General features: G+C 42.6%; 1 protein-coding gene across 4 annotated transcripts in view; it reads right to left on the minus strand.

Annotated features, from left to right (window-relative positions):
• The window catches only part of Dusp16 (dual specificity phosphatase 16), an 83,391-nt gene extending 73,848 nt beyond the window's left edge, over positions 1-9,543 (minus strand). The window contains exon 1 of one of the 4 annotated variants that reach the window (NM_001106624.3): positions 9,189-9,543. The gene's annotated coding sequence lies outside the window, so the exon portion shown is untranslated. Of the gene's footprint in view, positions 1-4,193; positions 8,104-8,150; positions 8,286-9,188 lie in introns of those variants that run through there. The other 3 variants (XM_039107457.2, XM_039107456.2, XM_063285918.1) reach the window with 3 other exon arrangements.
• Between the last annotated feature and the right edge of the window lie 16,922 nt (positions 9,544-26,465).

Below are 26,465 nucleotides of genomic sequence, written 5' to 3' on the forward strand. Positions count from 1 at the left end.
TACTCAACAGACCTCTCCTCCCCTCCAAAATGCTAACAGAATCCCAGTTTCAAGCTGAAAAGCTGTATGCCTCAGCCAGGTGACACATAATACACACTAAGGCACCACTTCCATTATTCAACATTCTTTGTCAACATCTCTCTGGTGAGTGGGGGCAATCCTGTAAATTAATTCAAGCAAATGAGGAAACCAGACAAGAATTTCTGTGAAACATTTTGTTGAGTTTTAGTATGGTTTGGTTTTTGGTTTTGTGAGACAGGGTCTCAATAGCACGTAGGCTAGCTTAGTACTCACTAAGTAGACCACACTGTCTTTGAACTTGCAACCCTACCTTCTGCCTCCCAAGTGTTGGGATTATAGGCATGTGCCAACCACTAGGCTTAAGAGCCTACTTAATTAGGCAGTTGTAACAGAAGGACCATTTTCTCTATTTTCTTCCTCCTTTCTGCCTTGAAAAACAGATGTGAGGTCTAAACTAAAGCAGCCATTTTGTGACCAGGCAACAAGAAGTGACAGGATATTAAGGAAGCATGAAAAGATAAGAGAGCCAAGGACTGGAGAGAACGAGAAAGCTTGATGACACTGCTAAGCAGCTTAAGTGATGCTGAGAACTTGACTGAACCCTGAACTGCTTAAGTAAATTATAAATAGCTTATAGTTTAAGTCTCTTGCTAGGATAGCTGAAAGCAGGTTTGAATTACAAATTCCCTGTATGGCATGCTCTGATTTTCTTGCTTAATCTCTTATATACATACATAGATTCTGCTTATACTACATGCAACTGAAAACACAATACACACACACACACACACACACACACACACACACACACACACAGAGAGAGAGAGAGAGACAGAGACAGAGACACAGGGGGTTGGGGAGGATATACTGCTCCTATACAGGAGATCAATTTAATTATTTGACAGTGGCTTGACCATATGGCTTTATTAAAGAAATGCTGTCAATGGAAAAAAAAATCTAGGATAAAAATGATACTTCATGTTTGGCCTTGAGTATCGACTTCAGTCTTTCCTTCTGCCATTTCAAATCCTTGAGGAATAGCAACACACAAATAACAAATTGGTAAGTGTTCTCTATCTGAACTAAACTCCTGTCTTCTTTAGTCTTATTAACTTAGTCAAAACTAAACCATTAAAATTTCATTCTTGAATTTGGATCCCCAAAGTTTGCCTGGTTCCTATTTGCATACACTGAGGACTGGAGCCTAATTCTCCAGCTCTTCCCACTGTGACACTGCTGATTCCCCACTGTGGCTGAATACAACAGAATTTGAGTACTGGTCAGAAAGTAAGAGACTAGTCAGTCGTTTTAACCTTTAACTTATTTTGATGTTTACCTCTGACTCTTGATACGCCCATCCCTGTACTGCTGTATCCCAATCCTGCATCCAAGAGCACCCTCCATTCTTCCTCTATCCTTCAATCCTTAGCTCCATTCTCTGACCACAGCCCACCAGTACAGCAGAACATTAAAATATGAATATCCGATCTTATCTCATAATTTCTTCTTTCTAATGTCTGTCTTCAGTCATCCCTCAGAATTCTCAGGGAAAATAAAATCAACAGAACAGAAAAAGGAACACTCAAGTATGTGTCCTCTCTACCCTCTTGTCATTCAAGAGAGAAAGATCAATGACTTTGAATATGGATTTTAAAAACTGGGCATAAACATGTGCACCTTAATATTCTGTGCGCTGAGATGAGAAGAACACAGAGCACTTACTTGCCCTGCACACCTAACTAAGCACAATGCCTGTCTTCAGGGAGAACACTCAGGCAATTGTTTGAGTTACGTGTGTTCCTCAAAGAACTCCATTCTGGTTTTAAAAATTAACTTACAGACAACTGGAGTTATTCATTTTCTCCAAAATGAAGGATGTGAAGCCTCTCTCTTCAAAACTGACAATACTGATAGCCAATTATGAAATTCAGAATTTGGGAAAATAAATTAACTACCAAGATCTTGACTCCTTTCAGAATCTTAAAAGACTTTTGGATAGACTAACAGTCATACTAAGGAACAGTTCTTGCTTAATATCTAATGTATATCAAATGTATAATCAAATATGAATTTTAATTGAAAGGTCAGTGAAACTCAGTAAACCATTTTCCAAATGATCATGAATATTACAAAATGAGACAGGGTTCAAACATTCATAAGAATCACAAGAGTCATAAGAATCACAAGATGGAACAATAGATATTTAATATTATAGAATACAAAAAATCATGTAATCTCAGATTCAATGTTGCAAGTACTCTTCAAGTACTGCTCCAATAGTTCTGGGATTAGATAAATATCCATATTTATATGAAAAGACCACTAAACAGTCCATCTTTTTAAACTGTGCATTTGAGCATAGCCTAATTGTTTTATACACTTTACCTACAACAGCAGGTCAGACACTGAATTTAGGAGTTACTGTGATGCAAACTGAGCCATCCAATTCTGTCCTGCTAATCAATACACTAAAAAGAATAGCAAAATGCAAAGTAATACATTTTTCACTAAATTTGGAAACAAAATTTAGTTTTTCATATCATTTTAATGTTAACTTAATATTAATTAATAAATATTTTAAACATTTTAATTTCTGACATGTTAAATAATGGCACAGACACTACGAAAATTCTTAGAATACTCAATTTTTCAAAATATAAGGGCATCTTGAGACTATTATGTCTAAAAACCACTGGGTTATCTCATCATACTCCCAACCTCAAAAAGTAAAGCAACGGATGATGACACATGTACCTACAACCCCAGAACACAAGAGAAACAGAAATGGGGCTGCAGGCGCAAGGCCACCCTGCAGTACACAGCAGAAACCCTGTCCTTAAAATGTCGTCTTTGTATTTAAACACGCATATTAAATATAAATCAGGGGTTGGGGATTTGGCTCAGTGGTAGAGCGCTTGCCTAGCAACCGCAAGGCCCTGGGTTCGGTCCCCAGCTCCGAAAAAAAGATTAAAAAAAAAAAAGTATAAATCAGAACGTTTTGACTCCTGTTCTAGCAAAACTTACTTTGTGATTCAACTAATCACTCAGTGTCTGTCTCTAAGGTCTTAGTTTCCTCATCTACAAAATAGAATATTCCCAATAAAAAACACAAAATATATCAAAACATGAAATAAACTATAAGGTATTACATATGGTAAGAGGTCAAAGTTGAATTTTAAGAACTTCTTACCTTTCTATAAAATTTTCCTTTCTTAAATTTTGTGGCTAAAACTTTACAGAAAAATACAAAGTAGAAATGTCTCATTAACCAACTAGTTCAAACGCCAAAACATGTAGTTTGATTATGTCCCTTTCTCCACAGTAATAATTGGTAGATGTGCTAAACACGCTAGTATGTGTATTTCCAAATGCATGCAAATATACAGAAAGGAATAAACTCCAAAACACTCATCACCAAGCTTCAGCAAATTTTGTTTTACTTATCTCATGCTTGTAACTGTGTCTATCCAGAAGTTTTCAAACAAACATCATGCATGCATCATTTCATACTTCTAGATTTCTCTTGAATAGACCAGAGTTTAATATAACAATACCATATAGAATCCCATGGTCGTTTCCTGAATGTCTCAAAAAAAGAAGTCTTTGCTTTTAGTTGGTCTGTATTATCAATGTACCATTCTTACTGCTTCTCACGTGATCAACATATTTAACTGAAGCTGAGAAGGAAAAGGAAACCTTATCATCTCTATGTCTCACATACCACAGACAACTTGCAAAGTCAACAACTGTGTTGCCGACTGTGCTTCTCCACCAACCAAATCGCAAAAAGCAGCAACAGAAACCAAAATACACTATAAAATAGGTCATCGTGTGACAAACACTCTTGAGTATTCTGAGAAGTGACTGGAAAAGGACATAGCTTCGCTGCTCAGTGAGGGAAAGCACTGTGAACTGTGAGAAGAAAGAGGTGACAAGAATCAACCACCTGCCATTTCAAAAAGTTTGAGGTCAGGTCCACAACAGGGCGAAACGCAACCGATTCAGCAAATGTTTATCAAAGGACTGTAGTGCTAGGTCCTATCCTAGGATGTGAGTTATGCAGAAAAAAACCCTAATACACACAAGGCCATGAATGTTTCTCAGCTGGTAGAGTGCTCTGCTAGTATATAAGAGGACCTATGGGCTTGATGTCCAGAACTGAAAATACTCACCAAAGCTGACATATAATGCAGATAACAAATAGCACCACCTCTCTGCACGGATCACCATAAATGTGAAGGAGGGGAAAGGAACATATTTAAAATTAATCATCTTGCTATATCACAACATATATGGTGTACCCTTTCCTATAAACTGTGCTATCAACGATCACTCTCATACAGAAATTCTAGACACTTATTTCCATAGCACACAAATCAGGTTAGTGGCAGTGTTTAAGTTAAAGTATTGTGACACTATCTTTTAGAAAAGAGAAAAATTTTTAAAAAGGCATGGGGGCAACATCTGTAATCTAGTACTTTAAAGGTACAGGCAGCAGGTTCACAAGTTCAAGACCAACCTATGATACATACTGAGTGTTAGACCACCCTAAGCTGTATGAGACCATCTCTTTTAAAAAAAATCATTAGAATATCATAATCAAAATAAGTTATTCAGAATAACTGAGATGGGGATGAACATGGACCTCGATTAATACTCGCCTAACATGTTTGAACCCTGGGCTCACTGTCTAGTACCTCCCAGAGTACAGATACAGGCTTGAAATCCCAGCTCTTAGGAGGTGGGGGGGGGGGGTCAGAAGTGTCATCATAGCTTGGGATACACATGACCCTGCCTCAATTAATTAATTGGAATAACAATAGACAAGTAACTGGAACGCTCTATAACCTCCTTGATCTTTGTGTTATTCCCAATCATCTGACAGGACTTTTCCAAGCACTATTTACTTGTTTATGGCACTTATTGTCTTTATCGTGGTGGTGCTCTTGTCTTTTCTTATCAGACTATAAATTTAGTTGATAAGCAAAACTTTATTTTCGGTTGACAGCTTTCAGTCATAAATTTGCTGAAAAAGCAAAAGGATAAACAGTTTCTCTTCGACCTCCCTAGTTTCCCTTCATCAATACACAGTATGCATAGCCGTCCTTTAAGGTCAAGGTCAGTCAAATTCTGTTATCTCTCAACTACATCTTTGAACCTTCTAATTTCTTTTCTCCTTACACAGTGAATCTGGTCCTCACTGCTGTCCAAGAACTGTTAATCTTTATCTTTGCAAGCATGCACACACACCGTAAAATTCTTACAACCTTTCACCCCTTGAGAGTACAGACCTGTGTCCAAAACTTTTAGTATCCGTGTTAATAGGATGCGTTATCCTGGGGCATGGTGGTGCACACCTTTAAGCCTGGCATTGTGGAATGCAGAGGCAGACAGATCTCTATGAGTTTGATGCCAGCCAGAACTAAACAGTGTGAGTTCCAGCTAAGCCAGAGCTACAAAGTGAGACTCTGCTTCAAAAATAGATGAATAAATAAAACAGGAGAAATAGTATGTCTTTAATACACGTTTTTTTCTTGATTGCATGTGAGTCAATTTGGAAATTTAGTTAATAATTTGAACATCTTATGATTTATCCATCCTGAATCAAAATGGGTCATGAAACTGTAACATGGATCCTTCTACTTTAAACTTAACTCCGGTGATTAAGTTTTACGTTTACATATAGTTATATGATCACAATAATCCATCATCTCACCCCTAGATTGTGTGTATGTATATGTGTATATATATATATATATATATATATATATATATATCCCACAAAAAATAGAAACCTGACTTTTTGGTGACAAGAGGCCTACATAATTAACTAACATAGATCAGGAAAGAGATGACAAATTATTATTCTCCACTTGTTGAAGTACCAAGGGGTAAATTCCACTTATACCTCTTTCCTTTCATCCCAAGAGGTATCCTGTTTCCTCCTGTATTGGTCATACCCCTAGCATATGCATACCCATATGTGCGCGTGCACAGACAGACAGACAGACAGACAGACAGACACACACACACACACACACACACACACACACACACACACACACACGCTTGTCCTCAGTAATCTGCCTTAGATTCTCCTTTTGAACCACACTTGGTTTTTCCAAGTCCTGTATCTGCTTAAATTTCTAACCGCCTATCTCAGTCAGTGTAAGAGAATGACCTCTTCTTAAAGTATAACCCTGATTTTTTTTACTTCAGCCAGCTTTCAACACCCTTCCTTCATAAAGCCAACCCTTTATCTATCTAAATGAAAGAAATGTATAAAAATAACAGATTACCCACAACACAAGAAAATCAGGGGAAAATGACATCTGGCTTTTAAGATTTACTTTATGATTTTGCTTAAACCAACATTAGTAACATTTTTTCTTTATGATGTGAGTATCAGTCTCAATTTTAAAATCTGACACAGTTATTAAAGACAATCAAGCATCAAATGTATTGTTTCCTATGAAGTCTTTTTAACATGTTTAATCTGCTGAAAAATGTTGAAAAACTTGTTTTGTTATGCTTGGTTATCTTTTGGGGGAGTTTTAAGCCAAGTGAGATTTCCCTATATTAATCTACTCCTTCAAGTTATGGTATCTTCTGTTTGAGAACTCAAGGCTCTTAAAAAACATTGGTGTCCAATGAAATTATTAGTCCAGATAAGATGCAACAAAAAACTGTCTTTGTTGGAAACACCAGGAACATGAGACTGGATAAACTACACTGGTAAATTACATCAAGTTATATTTAACAGGACTTTATGATTGGTTGAAAATAGAAAAGACTTAACAATGGGCAGTTATATAAACTTGCTTGTTTAATATATTAAGGCCAAATAATGAAAATCCTATGAAATTCAATTTCCTAATCCAGGCAGTTAGAGGGAAAAAAGGGATATTTTAAAACCCCTACGTTGTTCCTGCTCCTCTCTAACTCCAGTCAAACTTCCCTTCAAGCTTCTCAGACCTACTCTCTCTATGTGGGAGGCGACATGGGCTTAGGACCTCACCTAACCCTAGGCCAGACCTACTCTTAAACTAGCTGACCTCTGCCCCCTCTGTTCCACTCTACAAATAAGTTTTCAACATCTAAGAAAAAGGAGGAAGGGGAATTGGTACCAGGATCTTCCTCTTTGTCCCCTTTCTCAATTACTATAATTAAACCTTTGATCAAAAAACCAGGAACTCCCAATTTCATATTAATATTTTAATTTTGTAGGTACTCAATTACAGTCATGGAGCTGAACTAAATGACAAGAACTTGGGAACTGAACAAAGTGAGAGCTGGGGAGGGAGTGGGTATTGTGCACTTTCCTGTTCCCAACCCTGTCCATTAAAATTTACCATCTGAAACACTAAAGTAAAACCAGCACAATTTTAGGATAAGTATTCTGGTATGCTGAGATACCAGGGAGAAAAAAAAAAAAAAAAAAAAAAAAAAAGAAGTAAATATCTTTATCAACGTTTTATAATTTTAATCAACTTATTCACTACTTACTAAAATTTAAAATAAACTTATTCCTAATTTTCTCTCCATTAGGAACTCTGACAAACACAAATATTGAACTAAAAACTAATAATTCAAGCTGAAGTCCTGAATTTGTCCCATAAGATGGTAAATGTCAAGAAAAAATTAATATCAACACCCCACAAGGTCGTTAAACACCAGTAAATCCCACAGCTTTATTCTTAAAATAAAGACCAAAAAACCCTTTTGCAGTGCCTAGTCACATTTTGACTAAAATACACAAAGCCACAAATACTTCAGTTTTCAATATACTTCTCCAAGCTGCTGATCTTCACCAAATACAGAATTTTATAAATCTGAACCACAGCCGTCCCCCGAAGTGTGCTCATCAATAATATGATTCTGGAGTAGTTAAAAGGAAATTATCTCAATGGTGAAGCTCTTTGTTCCCCTTTTACCTTTAAAAGTCTTTTCTTTATGGGAGATGAAAAAGCATACGACTCTTGAGGAAGTAGTTGTCGACTGTATCAGCTCCATAGAGTGGCCAAGAGCCCCCCTCCCCAGTCTGAGAGAGAGAGAGAGAGAGAGAGAGAGAGAGAGAGAGAGAGAGAGAGAGAGAGAGAGAGAGAGAGAGGAGAGAGAAGGACACATACCTGGTCATTTCCCCAGCAGGTTCCATAGGTTTGATTCACTTGTAAGAGCAGGGTATCTACTTACAATCTTTAAAGGCAAAGTGGCACCCAGCGCACTGTGTAAATAAAAACCTCAGAGGTTTTAAAACCCTCATCTTAACTCACTTCCCCCTTGGTTCCAGGGGACGGCTCAGCCAACCCCACAGCAAATGAGATTATGCAACAGGTTTTTCCTCTCTAAGCATGGGCTGATTAGAGGTGTGCGTTCTCCAAACAGTCTGAGACCCACGGGGCTTCCGAACACCGAGGATCTTGGAAACAGACGTTTAAGGAAAGTTCTTTCCAGTTTTGCAGCGGCCATTCATTTTAAGATCTCCTTGTACTTCCCCCAAGTTTATTACCAGCTTTCTGTAGGAAAACAACCGTCGCCCGCTCTTCAAAGAGTTTGCATACACGTCCTCCTCAGGGTTTTTTTTTTTTTTCTCACGTGAAACTACACGATACTCACAGACCGTCCGTTGCTTCCCCCGTTTTAATGTCTCACATTTTACGGCTACTGTAAATAAAGTCACCGACGGACCGCTTTCCCCCAACACCGTGACGGGAGCCCCGGAATGGAAGTTGAAGTGTGGGGGTGGGTTTTCTTTTTCGGGGTTGGGGGCATGAGTTTTAAGGAAGCGGCACCGTCGCTCCCCAGGTGGCCTCGCTGCCAGCACACAAGGTGAATTTGGGATAATGGAAACAGTCAGGCCGGGGCCCCACTTGGCAGGCGTGTTGTGTAACAGTCTGGAAGTGAGCAGCTTCGCCCGCCCAGGTGCCCGCGACCCGCGGCCCGGAGCTCGCTCGCCCGCTCGCCTCCGCTCCGCTCGGCGCGGCGAGGCCCGGGCGCCCCCGCGACTCGGGCCGACCCCCCAGCGCGGCCTACACACACCCCCGTCACCGACGCCGACGCCACTCCGGCCGGCCGCGGCCCGCCGGCCCCCGGGGAGAGCGCGCGGCGGCCCGCACGAGGTGCGGACGCGCCTCCCAGCCGGCCCGCGGCCCGCCGCGAACACTTACTTGAGGGGCGGCCGGCTCCAGGCTCGCTGTGTGGGGAGCGAGCCTTGTCACCGCGTCGCCCAGCCGTCGCTAGCGCGTCCTCCTCGCCGCCGGGGCTTCTCCTCTGAGGGGTGGGCGGAGAGCTTAGCGAGAGCCCGGGCGTTTGCAACTTTTCTTCACTTTCTCTTCCACCGCCCCCCGAAAGGGGGAAAAAAATGTCGACAGGGATGAAGAAGTTGAGGTAAAGTTGGGGGGGTCCGCGCGGGAAAAGTGGAGAGGGGGAGGGTAAATGGCTGGAAGTGGGATGAGAGCCCCCCCAAACGGTGATGCCCGCAGGAGGGGACCAGGGGGGGTAGGGTGGGGGTTGGGGAGAGAGAAAGAGTCGCTGGTCAGGAAACTTCAAGCGCCGATGAGGTCATCGGTTTAAAAATAAAGAGATGGCGTCACTTGAAACCAATCCCAGTGAATGAACTCAGCGAAGCCCGTGGGGGGAAAGGAGGAGACAGGCGAGGGCAGGGCGGGGGGCGGGGGCGCCGGACGGGGCCGCGCGTCGCCCGCCCCTCGGTGCTCGTCCTCGCGAGCCGGAGGCTCCGGAGGCTCCGGGAGGTGGGCTCGGATCCTCGGGCGCCACGGGGAGGAAGAACCCGGCGCCGCGCGCAGGCAGGCCGCCGCCGTGCTGCTGCTTGCTCCGCCCGCTCGCCCGCCCGCGCGCCTGGTCGCTCCGAGTTCGCGGCCCTGGAGTCAGAGTCTGCCGCCCGCCCGCACTATACAAAAACACGGTGACTAGAGACTGCTGCGGTCACTCTGTAAGAAGGTTCCGGAATCCCAAATCCGGGGCTTTTCTCTTGAGAGGGAAGTTACAGGTACTTTAAGGAAAATTGCACCCGAGTTGTCAGACATTCACCCGTGTCTTCGACCTTGCACCCTATCCGAATGCCTCGATTTATGGCAAACATAGCCAAGGATTATTTTAAAAAATCTTTTCTGCGTGCCCTCGGAATGGCTCAGCATGTAAAGTGTCCATGCGGTGGAGAGAACCGTCTTTGAAAATTGTCCTCAGTCCACATGCCGGCCCCACCCCGCTATACACACAAATAAATAAAAATGTAATAAAACTTTAAGGGGGTTTTGGGCAGTCAAGAGCACTGACTGTTCGATTCCCAGCATCCACAGGGCAGCTTACAACCATCTGTAACTCCAGATCCAGGGGATCTGATGCCCTCTGCTGACCTCCATGGGCACCGAGCACACCTGTGGCGTGAACATACAAACATGTAGGCAAAAACACCCTTACACATAAAATAAGTATTTTCTTATCAGAAGTGCAGCATCATCTTAAGTTAAACCAGAGTTCACTTCCTCTCAAGAGATGCGAGACCTACTTGATTTAACTCCAAGTTTCTCATGGATTTGGGGGTTTTGTACTTGTTTTCTTTTTCTTTTCTCTCTCCTCTTTTCAAAGTAGCTTTGTTTTTGAGACACTACATACTTTGGAAAAAACGAGAGACCTGAGGTGGCGACAACCATTCTCAGCCACTGAATAGGACAATCGAAGCTTTATCCCAGCGCCCTTTGAGCATCTGAGCTTGAAGCTGCTTCTACTAAAAAGGCTTCACGTGGATATCACATAAGAAAGATGAGATTAATGACAGAAAAGCACTCTCCTGGTGGACTGGCCCAAGAGCCAGATTCCTGTGTAGGAAGAATTTACCCCAAAACACTGTCATTTGCAGGGTACTGAAGTAAGGATTCTGGCCCTTGAAGGCAGTATGTTGAAGGAAATAGATGTGGACACTGCCTAGGTGCCTTTTTTAAAGGTGGCAGAAGAACTGATGAGCACGTTTGGAGTGGGTTAGAAACATGATATTTCTGTTAGTACTCTCCTACCTTAAACCCTGCCACCATGGTGCATCGTTAAGGCTGGCGATCACTAATCATTTAAGGTAACCATTATGGAATATGCCTCCGGGTACTTTCAGATCACCTTTCAGAGTAAAAAAATGAGCCCTTTTGGAGGTGAGAACAGCAGAAGACGTCAGGCTGTACGTGCAGATGCAGACCCAGTTTAGATTGGGGGGGGGGGGGTGCCTTTGATCTCTTGCAAATTAGGAGGGGGAGTGTCCGGCGGCTCCCTGTCCTCTCGTGGCAGGACGTGGTACTGCAGCGTCACTGAGCTGACAACCACCTAGGAGCCTGCTTTTGGAAGTTGGGAGGGGAGTAGTCTAAAACTTCACAGGGAAAGGTGTTGGGATCTGTTGACGGAAAGAGTAGAGAGTCCTTGCAGTAGAGGTGCAGAGCATGACTCTCGATAACAACTCCATCAGCTCTGCTGTAATTGCCTCTTCCCTTATTTAGACAATTAAATTGTATTGTCTTCCCTGTGTGTGGGTCTATGAGAGACATTCTATGGGCATCTTCTCTGGATATGGTCTAACTAGGGAGGTAAGACATTGACCAAAGCTGAGTAAAGACTGCATCAGTGATTGAATGGCATACAGTAGGGTTAAAAGAGTTTAGAGGTCAGAAGGTGGAGGCAGACTAGACCACAAAATGAGAGTAAAAAAATAAAAATAAAGTTGGCATGGTGGTGCAGGCCTTTCATCTCGGCATTCAGGTAGAAAAGGCCAACAGATCTCTGTGAGTTCAAGTCCAGCCTAGTCTACACATGGGGTTCCAAGCCAGCCATGGCAACATTTTGGCACCGAGTCTTTAATCATCATCACCATAATCATCACCATAATCATCACCACCACCATCATCATCACCACCATCATCACCATCATCATCATCATCTTGAATCTAGAGAGGAAAAGATGAGAGATAAAAGAGCAGTTTGGGACGGAGGAGGTTGAGACAAGGTCTCACTATGTAGTTATAGATGTCCTGGAATTCAATATTTGGATCAGGCTGGCCTGAAACTCACAGACATCTACTTGACTCTGCCTCCCAAGAATGAGGATTAAAGGGGTGCACCACCATGCCCAGCTGTGGTTTTGTTTGCTTGCTTGCTTGCTTGCTTGCTTGCTTGCTTGCTTGTTTTTAAAGAGAAGGCATCTTAGGAACAGTTCTAACCTCCTTAGAGAATAATTAAGGTTTAGTTTGTGATTTTAAAAAACTCAGTAAAAAGACTATTTTTTTAAAGACAGGTTCCCCCTTTAAAGCCCAGGCTAGCCTGGAACTCACTGTATAGCCCAGTATCTGCTATGGTTTCAGACTCATAGCAGACCTCCTGCCTCAGCTTTCTGAGCACTGGGTTATAGGTATGAAAGGACTGTTTTACAGGGAAGATGGCAGAGATGTGGAAATTGAATGAACAGGGTGTGTTCAGGTGACAAAGGAGTAGACCCTCCCCCACTGTAAGAGACTTGGTTTTTAGCAGTTAGGTATGAAGTCAAATTAAAGATATTCAGAGGCACATAATAGAGGCACTTCATTGGTAGGATGAACACTAAACCAGTGGGGTAAAGAAAGACCATTGAGCAAATTTACCTTACTGAAGGGTATGTTTCTCCATTTCTCCTGCCTCACACGTGCATACACACACGCACGCACGCAGGCACACTGACTGATATCAAAGATATTAACCTCTTGGTTGTTGTGTTGAAGTAAGAGTCTCAACTACCAAAGACTAATGGTAAACTGAGGGTGACCTTGAACTCCTTGGCCTCCAAGTGTCTAGAATTACAGTCATGGGCAACAACAAAGAATATGGACTTTTAAGGCATAAGTTAACAGGACATGAAAAATATATACAAGATGTAAGCTCAGAATTATAAGATCCTCATGAGAAATATTTAATGAAGACCTGATTAGAGTTACAGATCATATTCAAGGTCTGGGAAAACCAAGATAGTAATATTTAAGAAGTATAGTGCTTCTCCAAATATTCTGCACTTCAGTTCTTCTCCAAATCAACCTACAAAATTAAAACAATCCCAGGCAAGATCCCAGAAAGAATTAACAACAAAATCTTAAATGAAAACAATATCCACACGTACAGGGTTAAGCTAGTGGTGGATTCCCTGAAGCCCAACAAAGAACTCTTACTCCTACTGTACCAGAAAAACAAGGGCCCCAAAACCAGATAACATAAAAGAAAACATTTTCATTCCAGTAGTGTCAGTTTACTGTTGTTCTTAGCATAAAATAGGAGCACCAAAGTATTTAGTTGGAATTAAATATGGAAAGCTGTTTTTAAAAAGTCAAGACAGGATTTGAGAGTATTAGGCCAGTGAGAGCTTCCTAAGGAGTCCCCCATCTTTTACTTTTTTCCCCAATGTTCTGGTCTAGCCGGGTGTGATGGCACACAAGTACACAGACAATTCTGGCACTGGGAACACTGTGGCTGAACCAGCATGGTGGCTCGGCAGGTAAAAAGCCTGAGGATCGTGGGACCCATGCAACAAAGCCAAGTGCAACTGTCCTTTCATGAAGATGGCCTCTGTAAGGACTGTCAGGTCTGTCTGTGGTTCAGCAAGGAGCTGGCAGAGGGTGTTGCATGGAAAGCAGTCTTACGGTATCAAGATTTCAATGAGATAGAAACGGAAAGAATGGAAAGGATGAGACACTTTTTTTTTTTTTCAAAAAGCCTGAGGAAAACAGGATAGTATATAAGAAAGCATGAGTGTAGATGAAACCCTATAATGGTCTGACAGCCTGTCTCACGGTCATCTTGCTCCTTCCTGTTAGTGTTGTGGGTGCTTTGTACGTGTGTTTGTTTGTTTTTACATTTCTCTGTTTACATAATAGGGGTGAGCCAGGGTACACTTGTGAAGGTCAGAGAACAATGTGCCAGATGACTTGCCGTCCACAATGTGGGGCCTACCGGTCTACCTCAGGTCATCAGACTTAGCAGTACACACATTTACCTACTTCACATCTAACAGCCATGATCAGTGTTTGTTTCATGTTTTGAGACAGAATCTTACTGTGTAGCCCAGGCTGGTCTGGAATTTCAATATCCTGCTATCTCAGTCTCCAGATTGCTGGAATTATAGGCAGGGCTACCATGACTGACCTCCAAAGCATTATTTTCAGGATTACATAGAATCCAAATTTGGGGTTCTGGCATATATATATATATATATATATATATATATATATATATATATATATATATATATATATATATATATATATATATATATATGCCAAGTAAGTGCTGAAAATACTTTTCTCCTTGTTTTTATGATCTCACTTCTCACTTAAGCTCTCACTTACTGGAATGTGTGTAACACCACATCTGGCTTATACTGGATTTTTAACCCTCATAACAGCCTTTGTAAAAGGCATCCTGGCTTTGTAGCCCAGGTTATTCTCAGACTCATGTAACCTAGGCTTGTCTCAAACCTGAAGTTACTACCTCAGCTTCCCCAAATGCTGGGATTACAGATATACACAGCTTGGTTTTTTTTTTTTTAAATAATTTTACATTGAAAACAACAGAGACTGGGAAAAATCAAGGAGCTTTGTAAGGACACGTAACTGGTAACAAGAAGTTGAAACTAGACTCAAGCTTCTCCATGAGACCAATTTGTTTAGCAGATAAAATACAGAATATGAGTTCCAAACAACACTGAAGCAGTATGCCGCTCTTAGAGTACACTTCTGTAGGGCTTGTGACACAAAAGTAAGCTGGAGCCAGCCAGCTACCAAATCCAGGAGGTCATGGGGGCCATGTAGAAGGTAGTTAACACCAAGCTCTCTGAGTCACTGTGAGGTTTAAATCCTGTACCAAGGAAAGCACCAAGTACCTCTACGGCAACATAGTAACTACCATATCTCATTCCTTCTGCCTTAGGAAACCGTCAATATGGAACCAACCTAGATGATGACCCACAGACTGAACTAAGGTTCAGAGAATGAGGAAGCTCGTTCCAGGAAGAAAAACCAAGTACAGCTGGAGAAACAGAAGGAAAGTGTGTCGAAACAGCATTTGACTGCAATGGTATAAAGTCTGGGAAACAGTTTGGAGCTACATTACGTCAGGACCCAGCCAAAGAATTTACATGTGGTAAGTAACCAGAAACAATAGGAATTATCAAAGTATACATTCATACATACATATACACATACATATGTCGTATATATTATATATAATAATATATATATTATTATTATAGAACTATGCATATGTAGTATAGAAAGTTAAGTCATACACATTGAAAAGAAGAAAGTGGACATCTTTTTACCTGCTCTGATAGACTTTACCCATAAGCCCTCAGTGGACGGAGACCAGCCATAGCTACATATCAAGGACTCTGTCTCGAAGACGTGGGAAAGGCCCACCTCATCCAGTGGTTACTGAAGAAAAAGGAGAATACTTTTTTCTTGTCACATCTTTTAGTGGAGTGTTGTCTCTCCCCATCTTCAACTTTACCAAAGCATAATTGACAAATACAGATGATCAACAGCCAAGGGTTCCAGTGTCAGGACTTGATGAGGGTAGGCACTGGAAATGACTGCGGTAGCCATCTGACATCGCACATTGATATCATTTCCTTTCATGGTATTTTGCTTTTCTTTTTTAAATGATTTTAATATAGTCATTTATTATCATAGTCACAGTGATGTTTACAATTATGTGGAAAGTACTATGTAATCAGTCTTTGATGAGTGTTTGGTCCATGTACGAATGTGCACCACATGCAAGACTAGTGCTATCAGAGGTCAGCAGAGGGCATCGGCTCCTCTGGAACTGGAGCTACAGATGTTTGTGAGCGTCCTCTGCAAGAGCAGCCATGCTCTCAATGGCTGAGCCAGCCCTTGAACCCCGAGTAACTTATCTTCAAACAAAACTTTGTCTCTGGAAACGGAATTGTTCATCTGAACAATTATAACTACACATGTTATTTAATTTCTATAGAAAGCAGTGCCATTGCCACACTTGCCAAAGATGATTTTGGGGACATTTGAGTATCTTTTCTCCATCTTAAAAGTGTGATGGTTGAAATACCTGGGATAAAAGTAGAATTTGGGGGGTTGGGGATTTAGCTCAGTGGTAGAGAGCTTGGCTAACGAGCGCAAGGCCCTGGGTTCGGTCCCCAGCTCCGAAAAAAAAGAAGGAAAAAAAAAAAGTAGAATTTGGGCTGCCTCAGTCTGACCAGAGCATATTAGAGAAACGAAGGAAGGGAATTATGAAGCAAGGGACACCATGCTGGGCCATGGCGACAACTCAGGCATAAATCAAGAAGAAATAAGACTGACACAGTGGCAGTGAGCATGGGACAAACCCAAGACACACTGCAGAGGGAGGACCAAGAGGACTGGTGACAACCACCACGGAGGGCAGTGAGGATGAATAGTGAAAAGTTAACACTTTCCACAGGCCCCTGATTCCTCATTGATAAATGGCGACAGCAATGTGGGTAGATCAAACGGATGGCATGGAGAACACTGAGCAAAAGAGCAGAAATGCAAACACTTCATTCAAATTAAATATTAGCTGATGCTTTTTTTAGATGTTGAAACTAGATGACAAATGAAGAATAGAATTTAGGAGCAGGAGTTACGGATGGTGGTTAAGAGGACTTACGGCTTTCCAGCGCACAGCGTCACATGGCAGCTCTGCTGTCTATAACTCTAGTCCCAGGGTCTCTTTTGTTTGCCTTTCTTCTGTGGAGGCAGTGGTTCTCAACTGTGGATCAAACCCATTGCGAGGCAGGGCTGAACAATCCTTTCACTTCAGTTACTCGTCAGATAGCCTGCATATCAGACAATTTACTTTGATTCATACCAGTAGCAAAGTTACAGTTATGAAGTAGCAACAAAAATAATTTTATGGTGGGGGGGTCACCACAACATGAGGAACTGGTTGTATTAAAGGGTTGCAGTGTTGGGAAGACTGAGAACCACTGTGTTAAGGGCTCTTACTTTGTTCTTCCTGGAAAATCCAAATTATTCTGCTAATTAGCACTCTGTGTGTGTGTGTGTGTGTGTGTGTGTGTGTGTGTGTATGTGTGTCCCTCTCCCACTCTGTGTGTATGTACTTATTCCTGTTACTGTGCGTGTGTGTTCATATGCTTGTATCCTCAGCTGTCACTGTACCTGAACTTTACCCCTTCAATTAAGCTAACTGCCCAAGAGGCTCCGAGGATCTCTCTGTCAGCACCTCCCAGCACTGTAATTACAGTGCATATAACCAGCATTTTTGGTTTAGTTTGGGTGCTGTGGGACATATGTGCAAGTGGGTGCTCATGCACCAATGAATGACATGATTACTGAGGTGAGGTCAAAGGTTAACTTCCAGAAGTGGGTTCTCTCTTATTTCTGTAGGTTCTGGACATTAAATTCAGGTTGTCTAGCTTGTGTATCAACAGCTTTTTTCATTGAGTCATCTCATTGACTTGGACCACTGCTAGGAATCCAAACTCAGGTCTTTGTGTTTGCAAAGCTAAGCATTTTACCAATCATCCCAGCAATTAAAATTGTAATTCTCTTTGTGACTTTAAATCTCCTTTCGTTGTGACCTAACATAGTCCAGCACCTGAAGATTAGAACATAAATATTTTGGAAGGCCAGTGTTCTACTTCCTATATCCTCCACAAAGAAATTGCCTGGAAAATTGGCCCCTGATTTGTCTCTCTGCCTTGCATTCACTAAATGATAAGCGGGTCAATTTTGATCTGAAAATTATTACACTCTGTCATCCGATTTTTTTCTGATATAATCTGATTCTGCTTCATACTAAAATATCTGCGACCAAACACAATCTCTAAAAAAAAAACAGTTATCCCATTAAAACTCGTCCATTGAGGGAAAGAAAGATTTACCATTTGCCACTCATTTTTATCAACGACAATGTTGCTTCTGACACTAAACAACACTGTAAATGCTTACTGGTTGTCACCGCTCCATTGCAGTGCTTTTCACAGAACCTGCACAGCAATGTTTCCTGTCAGCTTCCGTTGATGGATAAATGAACAGCAGATCTGTCCTCAGACAGGTGAAAAATATCAGGTTGCAAGGCCGATCCCATAAATATATCAGAGGTGGGGTTTTTACCCCAAAATAAAAAAGGGGGGTAAAAGGCCATGAACCCAGCATTAGGAACAAATCCTGTAGTTAGCAAAGGGCAAGCTTTAAGGCCTCTGATTCTCTCTAGAATCTGGTACTCCTGTCTTCTGGATGCCTTGTTTCAAGTTATACAGATGCACTCAAGATAACTTTAGACAAATACCCAGTGAAAATGATGTGTTAATGCTTGACCCAGTTTTCTAGTGGCTGGGAGGCTGGCTTAGCATGAGATCAAAGGGGGAACTGACTTGAAAAACAGGGCAGAACAATGCTGCATTGTTTTCTGCCTTTGGGAAGGACACTCAAGAAAAAGAAGAACAGCTGGCCAACAGGTATTGAGCATCGACTGTGGCCCGGCATAGTTACGCGCCTGTCACGTAATTCCCACACCAATCACGTGTGTAAGATTTTTCATCCTCGCTTTAAACTTGAGGGGTTGAGGCTCTGAAGATGAGAGATATCTCACAATCAGAGTGAAACCCATATACACCTTCTCCACCCCAATGAGCCACTCTTACTTGCTTCCAGCTACAAAATGACTTGAGTTAAATAGTCTCTGAAGCTCCTCAAGTTCTGACTGTATGGCCTTTGCGGTCGGAAAGGGAACAGAAGACAAGGAAGGGGCCTCAGGCATGGGGTGGAACCTCTTTTTCTCTTATCTAGGAAAGCACCAGTACAGCCTCTAAGGACGCTATCCTACCACTACAAATAACAATGAGTCCTTCAAGCCTGTAATCCAGCACTCCTGAGACTGAATAAAACAAGAGCATCACTCTTCAATCAAGGCCAGCCTCGGCTACATAGCGAGTTTCAGGTCAGCCTGGGCTATGGAGGGGGATCCTGTCTCTAACACGCATATGCAAACATACACACAAAATCTTTTTAAAATCTTCTAATTCCCCCCTCCCTCCTTTTTTTGTGGACCCTTTTTAAATGAATGCTCAAGTCAGGCAGTGTTTATTGATGGTATTTTACTGTGTTCTCTAGTTAAATTACACTTAAGGCTCTGCCAGGCAGTAAAGGTATAGGATATAGTCTGTGTTCTTAGGGAAATTATAGCTAGTTGAGAAACACAGCTACCTTGGGGCGGGGGGTATAATGTAAAACTGAACTGATTGGTCCAGACCGCAGGTACTGCATGGGTGCAGAGAAAGGGGAGATGAGGGGACACTGAGAACCCCATGGGAACTGGGACAGAGAGCTGTTCACCTTGTGCTGTGGGCTGGGCTCTCTCCGCCTTCTGTGTGTTGTGAAACCCTGGTATGAACCTTTCACACAGTTCAAACACTCTGGGCTGTGCAAGCCGCAGTGCTGTCCTTCATATCACGTCATCTAAATGCCACTTCATCCTTATTGGCACTTACAGGAGGGTAAAACCCCACTGGTATGCAAACACCGTCATGGTTACTTGCTTCAAGCCATGGGAAGTTTCGTGCAGAACCAGTTTCTCAATAGGGTAAATGTTGTGTAAAGGTGTAAGGAGCCTGAGAAAGTATAAGAGGCAAAGCCTGTTGTGGCAGGAACCAGATCTAAATGGGGACACTTCCCTGCCTGCATCAGCAAGGGCCAGTCTCTGGCCCTCCACCTGCAGGACACCTAGGCTTAAGCACTTCTCCAGCACTTTGACCCAGAGGCCCCTACACTTGTCTTATACAGAAGGAACTGCTTAGCCAATCCATTCTGCATCTCTTGCACACTAATCCATTGATAAGACACTACATCTGAAAAATTATCCCATCCCTGAAAAAAATACCTAAGTATCAAATCCTACCCTGTGATGGCCTTTCCTGGTTGTCAAGTTGACTACATTTGGAATGAATTACAATCCAGAAATGGAGGGCACACCTCTGACTGATCTTGAGGCATAGTGGTCATGAAAATATTACGCTCAGGCAAGGTGGTACAGACCTTTAATCTCAGGAGACAGAGGCCAGCCTGGGACATAGCAAATTCCAGGTAAACAGAAGCTTAGGTCCAGACATAGTGGCACACACCTTCAATCTGGACCACACCCTCTGCTGAAGGCCACATAAGACGATGGAAAAGGAGGCGTTTGCTCTTTGCCTGCTTGTGCTTGACTGCCAGCACGTCCGTTGGAACCCACTTCTTCAGGATTCCAGCTTCTACAGAAGAGCAGCCAAGACATCTACTCTCGTGGGACTGAGCAACTACTAGATTCTTGGACTTAGCATTCACAGCTGCCTGCTGTTGGGGTAACTGGACTACAGACTGTAAATCCTTCTAATCCCTTAATATAGAGCGATATTCCATAAATTCTGTGACTCTAGGGAACCCTGATTAATACATACCTAAATATAATATGGGAATCTTATCCCAAAAGATGATATGACATAAGTTAATAGTTACCATATGTTTAGTATGTGTTCTGAAATAATACTAGATTGGAGGATATTGCCTAAACACGCGGGAAACAGTAGCTAAGTGTTTCCATCAAAATATTACCATCAAGTACTAAAGCAAGTGTAACTGGAGCCCAATATGGTGGCTAATGTTGCATTCCTAGCACCCTGAGGCAGAGGATGGAAAGTTTGAGGCAGGCCTGAGCTAGATGGCAAAACCCTGTCAAAAAGGAGGAGGAGGAAAGGAGAGAAAAGAAGAGAAGAGAAAAGAAAAGGAAAGGAAAGGAGGCTGGTAAATGGTTGAGGAAAGTGAAACTTTGGTGATCCTGTAAGTGATGAGGGAAAGCTTCATGGAGACAAGGAATAGGATTTATATTACAGAACCAGAAGAATTTCCATGGTCAGCAAAGAGAAATTATGACATTCTAAAAATGAGGAAAACCACGACCAAGGCCAAAAACAATGAAAATGCATGCATGCAAAATGGAGGTAGTTAGCCTGTCTTGGGGGAGGGTGTGAGACTGCCCTTATTAAGAATCCACAGGAAAGAAGACCATATCGATGAGATTAGTTCAGGGGCTCAGGAGATAGTATTTGCTTAGCATTGAGGCCTTAGATTCCCTCCCAAAGTTCCACATGCACCAGGCATGGTGTGTTTATCCACATGCACCAGGCATGGTGTGTTCATCCACATGCACCAAGCATGGTGTGTTCATGCCTGTAATCCTAGCAACTGGGAGGTGAAGGAAGGAGGGTCGGAAGTTCAGCTTCAGTCGGTTACACAGGGAGTTTGAGACCAGGATGGGCTACATGAGACCTTGTATCAAAAACAATGATTTATTAACAAAACTCAGTAAATGTAGAAGTGCTGATTATATGCCAAACATTAGACTGGGTGACTTACCACAAAATAATAATAGCTTGACCTGTTACAATTTACAGCGTGCCAGGTACTTTATTAAGCACTTCACATATATTAAATCACCTTATCCTTACTACAGACCTTGCATGTCAGTACTGTTAGAATCCCCACTTTACAAAGAAAAAAGACAGAGTCCAGAGGGGTCAAGGAATTTGCTTTAGGTCACATAATTAGTGTGTGGAAAAGTCTGGGCGTGAGCCAAGTGAATCATTTCAAATGTGGGTTCTGAGTACAATGCTAGATTGCTTCCACACATATTATCTAATGAAATCCTCATTAAGTTCTCTATGACATAGGTATTGTTATCCTCATTTTGCAAATGAGGATCCAAGACACCAGGAGTCCACCAATTGCGCAAGGCCATTCCATTGAATACAAGGCTACAATTCCAAACCTATTAAACTTTCCATTACAATATAGCCACCTGGCAGAGGTACTGTCCAGATAGGATCAAATTGTGGAAAACGTTGGCAGCCCAAGAAGAGCAAAAAGCCTTGAAAGGGACAGGGAAGAACTTCAGGATTTTGAACAGGCATAATGACATTAACGAGGACAAGTCTAGGCCCAGCTTCAGCTGGTTACAGGAAATTGACTCAGGGAATGGGTAGACAAGACATTAAATCACGTCATAGATGGTAAGTACATAGAAATGGGCAGGGGACAGGGAAAGGCAAACAAGATAAAAATGAGAAGGGAAATCTGAATGTCTTTGGGCCGATTGGCTGAGAGTAACCAGAGAGATCAAAGAGGACTTCGAGTCCAAGTGACTCAGTGGGTTACTGACAGGGACAGAGATATCATACAAGGACCTGGTTTGTGACCAAAAAAAATGATTTTGAAAATATTATTCGCTTTATAAAACAATGACCTAGGGGTTGGGGATTTAGCTCAGTGGTAGAGCACTTGCCTAGCAAGCGCAAGGCCCTGGGTTCGGTCCCCAGCTCCGGGAAAAAAAAAAAAAAGATAAATAAAACAATGACCTAAAGGACTGATCAGTAGGCAGTCCAGGAATACAGGCTTGGGGTTTGGAGCTCAGGTAAAGAGCTAGACAGCAGAAGTTGTTGATCACAGTTGACCAGAAAAGGTTATACAGCAGCCAGTGAAGGAGCAGGGAAGGAGTAAAGGTTACAGTGACAGCCCAGGGCTGCAGCTCATTTCCTACAGTGTTTGCTTAGCATACACCAAGCCCAGAGTTCAGTCCCTACCATAAACTGGCCATGTTGGCCAATGCTTGTAACCAAGGAGCTGGGGAGGTGCAAGTTGAATAATCAAGAACTCAGTGTCAGGGCTGGAGAGATGGCTTAGCCATCCAGAGGACCTGAGTTTAATTCCCACCAGCACCCCATGGCCGCTGACAATCGTCTGTAACTCCAGCTCAAGGGAACCTAACGTCCTTTCCCTTCATCCGAGGGCACTGCACACACGGCGCAAAACATCCACGCACAGAAAATTAAAAGGTTTTTTAAACCTTTACAAAAAAACACTCAAGGTCAGTACTTTCTACACAGCAAGTCTGAGGCCAACCTGAGTGACAGGACACCCTTCTAAAAGGTAATTAAAAAAAAAGAAAAAGGTTGGAGTGAGCCAAAAGTCACACAAAACTCAAGCCGAGTGGTCAGAGCCGATGAAAACAGAAGAGACGCAAACGACAGCAGGGAGAGCCATGACCACAGACGACTTCCTGTGTCTCTGGTAATCTAGGGTATTTCCTAGAGGAGCCAAACCCAGCTTCTCGGATGGGCCCTACAGAATAATCTGGAACTTTCTCCCACAAGAGAACGGGTGGTGGACATCAGCACAAGGACAGACCCGGAGTCATCAGAAACGGCCTTACCACTGAACTTGTACACTTAATTACGAAGGCCTAAAGTAACAAATGACCATGTTGTGCCATAATAGCAAATCTCTCCCCCAATATGAGTACTGTATATCCCCCGAAAATTTCTAAGAAAACTTCATCTCATCCACTGTCCTCTTCATTAAAGGCCACCAGGAGTGGGTTTTCGTATTTATACTCCCAGCCCTTGGGAAGTAGAGGCAGCCTTAGAGGAGGCTCAGGAGTTCCAGGCCAGTCTTTGCTATATGTCAAGTTTGGGGCCACCCTATGCTACACGAGAAAAACTTTAAAACATTTTTTCTTTCCTTACAGTTGGCAGCCATGGTGCTGAAGGACCTATGAAGCTGTGGTTCAGATGTCCTTGGCTCCTGTGGGGTTTTAATCTGGAAAGAAAACAGGGCCATCGGATGGGAATAACTTGCTACAAAGACTCTTCTTGTGAAGCTGGATGTGGTGGTACTGACCTGTAATCCTAGAACATGAGACTGAGGCAGGGGGATCACTGTCTCAAAAAGGTGACACCCTGTCTCAAAAATACATAAATAAAATAAAGTTTTAAAAAATTAAAAAAAAAAAGCTAAGCTCCTCTTCTGGCTTTTCTCCTCCCTGTGCATTTCTTCTCAGAGCATTAGGAGCATGGACACATTGGCCAGTACCCCACCCTCTGCGCCCTCTTATGCCTGACGGAATTAAGAAAGTGACTAAGCACTTCAGCCAACACCTAGAAGGGACTTGCCTGAGACATGAGATGGGAGTCCTGTGGCCTCAGCTCCTGCTTGCTGCTTTTTTGACGCGCGTTCTTTAAGGTTTGAAGCCCCACCCTCTGACTGACATCACAGAGGTCATCTCCAAATCCATATCAAGACTTCTTCCCCACAGTCCACGTAACTCCATGTAACCTCTAAGTTGGGGTCCTCCACAAACCGTGACAGCCTAAGGATGCTCCTCCTGTCCTTTAGTAGCATGATGGATTCCTCCTTATCCTGAAGTAAGGAAATGGGGCCCAGGGTTGTTAACTGGCTTGCCCAAGAGTATACACTTGGTTCACTGGAGAACAAGAAGGAGAGACAGATTCTCTGACCCAACCTACAAATTTTTGTCAGCTAGATAAAGACGCTGGGTGAACAGTTTGGAATTCTATTTTTATTGAAGCTTTCCCCAAAGATTTGGTCTCTTTTACAGTCTTTTTCTTACAAGATGTTTATAATGTCTGAAAATGCCAGTTTATAGTTTAGAAGGAACTGGGAACAGCCTTGGTGAAGTGAGGAGACTCATTGGTTACCCACAAACCATGTCAGCCAACCTATTACACTGTGGCCAAAGCTCGGATCTATGCCCGCCCTCGGCCTTCTTATGGTGAGGCGTAATTGAGGGCCTGTATACCAGGCCTTTCTAGGCCTTTCCAGTATTGCCCCACATCGACCTTGATGCCTTCCTCTGAATCCTTGATTACCAAATGTCAACAGGCAGCCGGTCAGCTTGGGATGGGTCCTGCAAGGCTACTGCAAGACAGGCGAATGACAGGCCAGCTCATCAACAAGGTACACATCGGGCAAACGTCAGGAAAAACTGGTCTTTCCAGCTCATCACTGGAAAAGCAGTTTTGTGTGAGGCTTCCCATGGTATTAAATAGATGTGAGAAAGGCTGTTCCGTCATCACATTCATTTGGATAGGCATCTAAGGTCAGAGCATCACAAACAGACCCTCCCTGTCCCCGATAGTATAAAGTTGAGCAGACAAACCTGCTTTCATGAAATCGACATATTTTTCCTGTGGGTCTTTGTCTTTTCCATAGGCAAGCACTCGTGCAGCCTAGGTCATGTAAACGAGGCTATACTTCAAGCAATTCTCCTGCCTCCTGAAAGTTTAAGACTTCTAGATATAGAATAATACTTCTAAAAAGAGTTTGCAAGTCACCTATCAGAGCCCTATCTTAGCAGGAGAGGGAAATAAGTTTCTCATTAGATGAGAGTGCACTCGTTTTTCTATGAGCTAAAATTGCACCCTTGGCTCTGGTGGGACCGGTGGCTAATCTAAAACCCATAATATTTTTCATATAAACCACAGCTCGGATCAAATTTTTTTCCATCCCAATAAATTTCTTAAATTTTTGTTCAGCTTATAATTTGCTTTTCAATTCTGTTTTAACCCCATATTTCTGTCTAGAGTTTGAATTTGCAACTTGTTAATTTCACTAACTTTTTTTTTGAGAAAAGAGAAAACCATCCGTAGTGTACACTTTACAGAATGCCTGCGATCTCATGTTAATAGCTAAAGCATTCTCTCCAAACAAGGTTTTATTTTTATTTTATGTGTATCTTTTTTCCCCTGCCTGTGTATCTGTACACCATGTTCGTACATTGCCCATGGAGGCCAGAAAAAGACGTCTAATCTCCCAGAACTGGAGTTAGAGATTATGGTGAGCCACTATGCGAGTGCTGGGAATTTAACTGGGCTCCGTTGGGAAAGTAGCCAGTGTTGTTATCCTCTGAGCCATTTCTCCAGAACCCCTCTCCCTCCTCCCGTTCTAAATAAGGCTCTGGTCCGTGGGGTGGGTGGGGTGGGGCCATCCTTGTGGAGAGGTGGGGAAGGGGGCGGGGTAGGGAGGCAGTATGGGATGTGGAACTGGGGGGAGGGGGGTTGACTGGGAGGGGAATGAAATGTGAAATGTGTAAATTAATTAATTAATTAATTAAAAGAAAAAATATGGCAAAAAAAATGGTTTAACTTAGAATTCTACTCACTAGTTTTTTAAGGGTGACTGACTTTATTTTTTTCATGACAAAGAGGAGTGTTCCTGCAGGAAGTGGGAGAGACTGAAATAATGTCATAAAAAGCTATACCTTGGGGTTGGGGATTTAGCTCAGTGGTAGAGCGCTTGCCTAGGAAGCGCAAGGCCCTGGGTTCGGTCCCCAGCTCAAAAAAAAAAAAAAAAAAAAAAAAAAAGCTATACCTTCTCGAACTCCAGACTCACGTGAGCACTTGTAAGTCACAAGTCAGCACTTATTTTTCTTAATCACTTTCCACTTTTTTTTTGTCTCTCACCAAACATGGAGCCCACCAGTTTGTCTCTAATGATGGCCAGCAAGCCCCAAGGACCCTCCTGTTAGCACTCCCAAGTACTAGAGTGGCAGGTGCATGCTTCGTACCAAGCTAGTTTTAC

Source organism: Rattus norvegicus, chromosome 4 (genome assembly GCF_036323735.1).
Source record: "Rattus norvegicus strain BN/NHsdMcwi chromosome 4, GRCr8, whole genome shotgun sequence".
NCBI lineage: Eukaryota > Metazoa > Chordata > Mammalia > Rodentia > Muridae > Rattus > Rattus norvegicus.